Genomic DNA, 7,710 nt, shown 5'->3' with positions numbered 1-7,710 from the left:
GAATATGGTGGATTAGGCAAAACTCTGTTGCCCACTGCATTCAACTTTTGAAGCACTGGTTGTGCAACATGCAGTCAGGCATTGTTGTGGAGAAGAATTGGGCCTTCTCTGTTGACCGATGTTGGCTGCAGGCATTGCAGTTTTCAGTGCATCTCAACGATTTCTTGAGCATATTTCTCTGATGTAATGGTTTTGCTGGTATTCAGAAAGGTGTAGTAGGTGAGACTGGCAGAAAGACCACCAAACAGTGACCATAAACTTTTTTTGGTGCAAGATTGGCTTTGGGAAGTGCTTTGGAACTTCGTGGTCCAACCGCTGAGCTGGTCATCACAGATTTTTGTACAAAATCCACTTTTCATTACATGTCACAATCTAATCCATAAAAAGTTCACTGTTGTTATGTAGAATAAGAGAAGATGATACTTGAAAATGATTTTTTTAATTTTTGGTCAGGCTCATGAGGCACCCCTTACTGAGATTTTTCACCTTTCCAGTTTGCTTCAAATGCTGAATGACCGTAGAATGGTCAATGTTGAGTTTCAGCAACTTCTCAAGTAGGTGTAGGCAGATCAGCTTCAATGATTGCTCTCAATTGGTGATTGTCAACTTCCAATGACTGGTCACTATGCTTCTCATCTTCAAGGCTCTCTTTTCCTTTGCAAAACTTTTGAACCACTACTGCACTCATTGTATGCTCATTAGGAGTTTCTGGCCAAATCCATGGTGGATGTTGCAAGTTGTCTTCACTACTTTATGACTCATTTTGAGCTCAATTAAGAAAATCATTAGAATTTGCTTTTTGTCGAACATTATTTCTAAAATAAATATAAAATAAACAGCAAGTAATAAGTCATTAACAAAAACATAAAGTGAGAAATGCACATTAAAATGATAGATAACATAACCACATTTATTAAGAACGTGTTCTAATATTAAATGGAAATTTTCAACACTGCAAAATCACAATTACTTTTGACCAACCTAATAGAAAATAAAATATATATTTGATCACATATCCTTCTTTCTTGATAAGCATAGTCTATGTCTGAGGGAAGCTATTGCCTCAACTGTGGTGGTTCTACATTCTGTTACCCAGAACTCATCTTATATCTGGACAGCTGTATTCAATAAATGGCTGAGTTCCACTAGGTGGCTCTGTGTCTTAATGTTGGAGCTGGTAGTAATTTCAATACTCTTCTAAGTTTTTTATTTGTTTATATCATTTATTTTTCACAGGAGAATAGAGCCAAAATTTTCTAATCAAGTTAGAAGACATAATTTGAAAAGTACATTGCTTTTTAATGTATCTGAGTCTTAGCACCTGAAATTAGGAAAGATTGTCAATTAATGAATTAAATTGATAATGCCTAATAATAACAATGAACAATTTTATTATGCTTTATATGTACCAGACATAAATTAACTCATTTATTCTTTGCAAAAATCCTAAGGCCAATGTAATTATTGTTGTTATTCTGAAAACAAGGAAACTGAGGCATAATATCTCAAATATATTGTCTAAAAATACTTATTTAGTAATTGACAAAACTGAGTTTTGATCCCAAGCTATACCAGGTTTAGCTAGTTAGAGAGTACAACTGCAAGTTTGGGGGTTCTCAAAACCAATGTTAGGTGTAATAATTCACTAGAAAGACTACCAGAATTCTCTGAAAGCTGTTATACTCAAGATAATAAATTATTATAGGGAAAGGACACAGATTAAGACCAGCCAAAGGAAGATACCCATAGGACAGAGATTGGGGGAAGTAGTAAACATGGAACCTCCATTGTCCTCTCCCTGTAGATTCAGGATATGTTACTCTCTCAGCATGGAGAAATGCCAACTTGACAAGCTCAACTTAGCTATGGTGTTCAGAGGTTGTATTTGGGTTTGATTTTGTAGGTATGATTGAGTGACTGTCCACATGGTTGATCTCATTCTTCCAGTAAACTGGTATGTCTTGGCCCAAACCCCCAGCCTACATCACATTGTTGGTCTTTCTGATATGGTAAGCCCACACCACGACCTGATGTAGCCAACTACTACCCCAAACAAAGACATTCCTATTAAGCATGACATTCCAAGGGAAAGAGCAAAGAACACACCTCTTTTTGGTCATGGTTGAATTCTTTATTACTTAGAAATGCTCTGATTCAGAGTTGATATTCGTTTCTTATCCTAAATGCCACTTCTAAGAAACCTATACTGGAAACTGACCTGAACATGATATAGACGATATTATTTTCCCAAGTATCTAAGTCATTTTTAGTACTTAATATGAAAAATGGAATGGGATCTGATATTATTCGACTACTTTATGTTCTTTTAGGTCACAGATGGTGAAAAAGACTATTAGACAGTACGCATTGCTTGCATTTAATCGTTACACACACATTACCCTTGAACATATTAACACCACGTATAATGCAACTAGTGGCAGTATATACTTTATTTCTAATGTAAATTCATGCAAAAGAACAAAGAAATGCAAATGTACTTTTAAAATTTTACTTCATTTCCCATAGCTGATTTGGTTCTTTCAGGAAAATAATATTTTATAACAAAACAGATCTTACCAGTCACTAGTAGATACTCTAAATCCATGATATTGAAAATATCAATATTTTATTTTGAAAAAATGTACTGAATCAAAAAAGATCATAATAAAAGATAAAGCAATATGTTTACACATATACTTAAGTTCAAAAATCAATAGGAAAGCTACATTTTAAAATGCTTATGATTTATGAAAATGTTCTGATTCTATTTTTACTGAATTGAAACACAAATTCATCTCTTTAAAAATATAATTTTGCACATTATAAAATACTTTATTTGTTTTTAAAAGCAGTTTTTATTTGTAGTTTCCTTACCTAGCTTTTTTCACTGACTTGCAATACTAGATGTTCCACTTATCAGCACATCCTGTGTATGTTTCTACATGTATGGACGTGGCATATTGCTTCTTTACTTTAGCCTTTCTAGATTAATGGGAATACCAAACTGATTTGAATTTAAGGGTGAGAGTTTCCTGGTATCTCTCTTAAACCAAGCTGGGGGATTCTTCCCACTGCAGAAATTTCACATTCAATCACACCATATTCTGAGGGCATTTGTCATGGTCTTGACAGGTTAGATAAATGGTGAGTTAAAACCATGGGTAAAGTCAATAGGGACAAGTCCTGGGTAGCTGAATTAAAAGCAAAATACCAGTTGTAACTGCAATTATTATGGAAAGACTAAGTTCAAGTAAAGCAGAAACACTTCTGTCAGGTTATAGATGTACAAATGTGGATTTTGACCCTAAAATGACACACAATTAAGCTTACAACCCTATTTTTGTGCAGGATTATTCAGAGGACCTAAGCAAAACTGATATCATATTTATTGTAGATGCAAGGAAGAATATTAAATAAAAAATGAATTAAATAGGAAACAGTAAAGAAAGTGCAAAAGAAAATTTCATTAAAGAGTGCATGATAATTTAAAGCTATGAATAAATTGGAAGTACAGAAGTATTATTCCCAGTCTGACTGGGAAGTTTTAGCAACAAGAAGAATCAAATTTGTCACTTTGCAAATAGTTAATAAATATCAATTAAAAATGTGTTAATCACTGTGCTAGGAATATGTGATAATCCCTGTAAGAAAGAAATCTTCTTCTGGAAGAAAATAAGGCTTACCCGATTTGGAGAAGAAAATAATATATTCTCAATCTTGCAAGAAGGGTGCACAACCAGAAAACGTGACTGGTGCCCCATACAAAGAAAAATGACACAATTTATACTCTTAAGCTTAGCACCCAAGCATGCAAGCCCTTCCTCTGTCTCTACATAGATTGGATACTTCAGAAGTCACAGCCTATCCTGATGAATCTAACTTTCTCAAGCAAAAGTTTTTGATTAACTACTTCCTTCATCACATTCCAACCATTTTAGTTTTTTTACCTGCTCCTTTTGCCAAATAAGGAATGGAATTTAGTGCTGAAATGGCATTGACTTAGCTCTTTCTTGGGCATCATTTTTACTGACTATAAGACTGGCTTAAGTTGGTTTCCTTTGTTCCTGCTTAACCTGGGAGTGGGAGACTGAGACAGTAGGCTGCCAGGTTATATTAATTAATATTTTCTTCCTTTATGTGAAAATTAAATTAATCTTCCTTTCTTACATCCCTACTTACAGAAAAATGCTGGGTTACTATAGGAGACATTTTCATTCACTAATTTAAAAACAATTCATTGAGTTCTTATAAAATACTTTGATAGGAAAAGATGGGTGACCTAGGGACAGCAGATCCTTACTATGCCAGATTGACTGTTAACAGATATGCAAATAAATGAATAAATTTATTTCATATCGTGGCAATTGTTTGGAAGAAAATATAAAAATGGAAATATCATTTACAGAGATTGGTAGAATGAAGAGCATTGTATTTAGGGCTCTGATAGTGTATTGTTGAGAAGCTGATAGTAATGCTGAAATCTAGATGGTAATAAAAAAAAAACCAGACATTTGAATAATTCAGCCATAGCAATTTGGACAACCAGGGCAAAGTCTGTAAGGCAAAAATGAATGAATGTTGGAAGCAAAGATAAAAAAGCAGTGCAACAATAAGACAGTGTGGAGAATGACAATTGCCAAATTTAACCCCTTAGTTGTGCCACCATTTTTCAAAGCCACCAACCATGTACAAGGGTTCCAGTTTCTCCACACCCTCATCAACACATTATTTTCTGTATGCCTGTAGTTTTAATATATAACTGTTCACAAAATGAATAAAGCAGATCGGTATTAGTTGTGATTCAAAGGTTAGGTGTCACTAAAATGTCTTAACAGCAGTATACATTTTGCATATAAACTCTGTGTTGTCTTGTAATTTTCATATGAGCCCAAGTGCTGATGCATGCAAAGAGTGCCGTGCCATGCAGGGGTGTCCCCTGTGTGGGGAAGCCCCACGCACAAGAAGCGTGTCCCGCATGGAGAGCTGCCCTGCATGAAAAAGTGCAGCCTGCCCAGGAGTGGCACCACACACATGGAGAGCTGATGCAGCAAGATGATGCAACAAAGAGACACAGATTCCCTGTGCCACTGACAAGAATACAAGCAGACACAGAAGAACACATAGCAAATGGACACAGAGAGCAGACAACTCGAGGTGGGGGAGGGGAAAGAAATTAAATAAGTAAATCTTTAAAAAAAAAAGTTCTAATTCATAAAGACAGGTAAAATTAAAAAAAAAAAAAAACTAATTACCTGACAAAGTCTTCTCCAAAGGCTAATTTCACAGTTATTCAAAATACAGGTTAGAAAATGGTTGTCATTTAGAATAATTTCAGTATCAGTCATGTGATTAAATAATCAATATCAAACTTTACCATTTCTAAATCATCTAACCACTATATAGTAGGTCAGGAATATGGTTTCTATGTCTGACAGAAACTCATGAAATAGACAATGGTTAAGCCTATGAGAGCGAATGTTGTTCACCATTCTTATTACTGCTTTAATAGAGCAAGATAGATTCAACTATTTTCTGCAAATATATATCAATGAATAATATTCTCTCAAATTTGTAAATTTGTCTGACTAAGCCTTTTTCTACTGCACATCTGTTTTTACTACCATTAAGCTTGAACAAACAGGGAAAAATTCTAGCATAGCTTATATATTGCTTTGCAGGCTATGCTTTTCCCAGAAAGCTCCGCAGGCTATAGCATTGCTCTGTAACACCATAAGGAAATATAATTTTCTCTGAGGAGAGACTTTGAGAAGAACATCTCATTGCTCACTTTATGTAGGAGTGATAATCTTATGTGAGGCTCTAAGCCAATATATGTGCAATGGCAGATAAATGCACTGGGTCCATGTGGCATTTACAGATATTGGTATAACTAAAATGTATTTTCTCCTTCACTAGGTAAGAGAAATAATCCAGTTTACAAAAAAATCCAAACGTATATCTCCTAGCTCCTTTACAGTTAGGAATAATCAGGTGACAGAGTTAAGCTAATGAAACATAAGTAAATCTCACTGGATGGGACATTTGAGAATCCTCTGTTAAATATCACATAATTAACTAGCATGTGCCAATTTGCCTTTTCCTTTCTAGGTGAAGCAGAATGAAAATACGCCCTAGCTTCTGAGGCCATGGGTGGTTTAAACAATGGGAATGTATTGGTTGTATTGGTTTTTTTTGGACACATCAATTTTATTGGTACATATTAATAAAGCATAAATCCATGGAAAGTGTGTAATCAATGGTATTTGGTATCATCACATATCTGTGCATTCATCACTTCAATCATTCTTAGAGCACTTTCATTATTCCAATAATAATAATAAAGTTGTGAAGCATATGACAACTTGGATGAACCTCGAGGACATTATGTTGAGTGCAGCAAGCCAGACACAAAAGGACACATGCCATATGATTGCACTATTATGAACTAAATATACTGTGCATACTCATGGAGTTATTAATTAGAATATAGGTCACCAGAAAACAGAATGAGGTTAGAGAACAGAAAGCTAGGTTTAATCTGTATAGAATTGGTGAAAAGATTGTAAATCTTTGGAAATGAATTGAAATGGTGAAACATCACGGTACTTGTAACTAGCAGTGCAATCGTGTGGGGATGACAACGGTTGAAAGGGAAAGCCTAGGGTCCTGTATACTTCTAGAAGGGAACTACATACTACACAGTGCTGTGTATGACAGTAACACCTCATGAAAAACATGAATATGGGTGATATTGCACATATAAAACTGTTTTTATAAAATGTAAATACAAATACACTAGCGAGAAGGAAAAAGAATAGCAGCCAAGTACGGTAGGAGCAGCGGGATTGAGAGGTGATGAGCTCTGTTTGTTTGGCTGTGATTTGGGAGTGGGAGAAGTCCAAAAGCAAAGCATCCACAAAGTGATCTTTATCCCAAAAGACTGAGGTGCTCTGGCGCAGGCTGCCAGTGACCCTTAACCCTTGGCTTTCCTGTCACATGGCAGTGCACATGGGACCTTTCCTGACTTCTCCCTTCTCTTCTGTGTTCCCTGGAACTTCAGGTTCTGGCTGCTTCCTCTGGTTTTCTCTCTCTCTCTGTTTTTCAGTAATAAAGATGAAGACCCATCTTAACTCAGCTACACCTTACCTGAAGAAACCCTATCAAAAGACCCTATTTACAAAGCTCATACGCACAAGAATGGATAAAGATTAAGAACATGTTTTTCTGAGGTACACAGCTACAAGTCACCACAGTAAGGAATAACTTTTGGCTGATATGAATGTTCCCATACTAGTCACCTTTATTTTTTATTATATAACATGTGATACAGCAAGAAATAAAAGCAACCTACATGTGAATTTAAAGGCACAATACTAAATGAAAACTCATGAATCAACTAATTAAAGAACTAGAAATCCACAGTGTTGCTATATCCATCTTTTTTTCTTTCTGCTCTATCCTAAACTCTTTCCTCTATCCCAGGCTTAACTAGTAACCTAAATTTGCATACATGCAGTAATTTTCTAGATTTTTAAAATTGTTTACTCACACATTTATGTTTCCTAAAGTACATATTAAATATGCATAATTGTGTATTCATATACAATGCATATATATATATGCATTTATGTTTATATAAAGAGTATATGTATGTGGATGTTTACATTTCTTCCTGCTATTTAAAAAAGTCACCATACTATCTGTAGTCTT

The sequence above is a fragment of the Dasypus novemcinctus genome, chromosome 15 (genome assembly GCF_030445035.2).
Source record: "Dasypus novemcinctus isolate mDasNov1 chromosome 15, mDasNov1.1.hap2, whole genome shotgun sequence".
Taxonomy (NCBI): domain Eukaryota; kingdom Metazoa; phylum Chordata; class Mammalia; order Cingulata; family Dasypodidae; genus Dasypus; species Dasypus novemcinctus.
The sequence above is the reverse complement of the archived record's forward strand: the minus strand, read 5'-3'. Positions refer to the sequence as shown.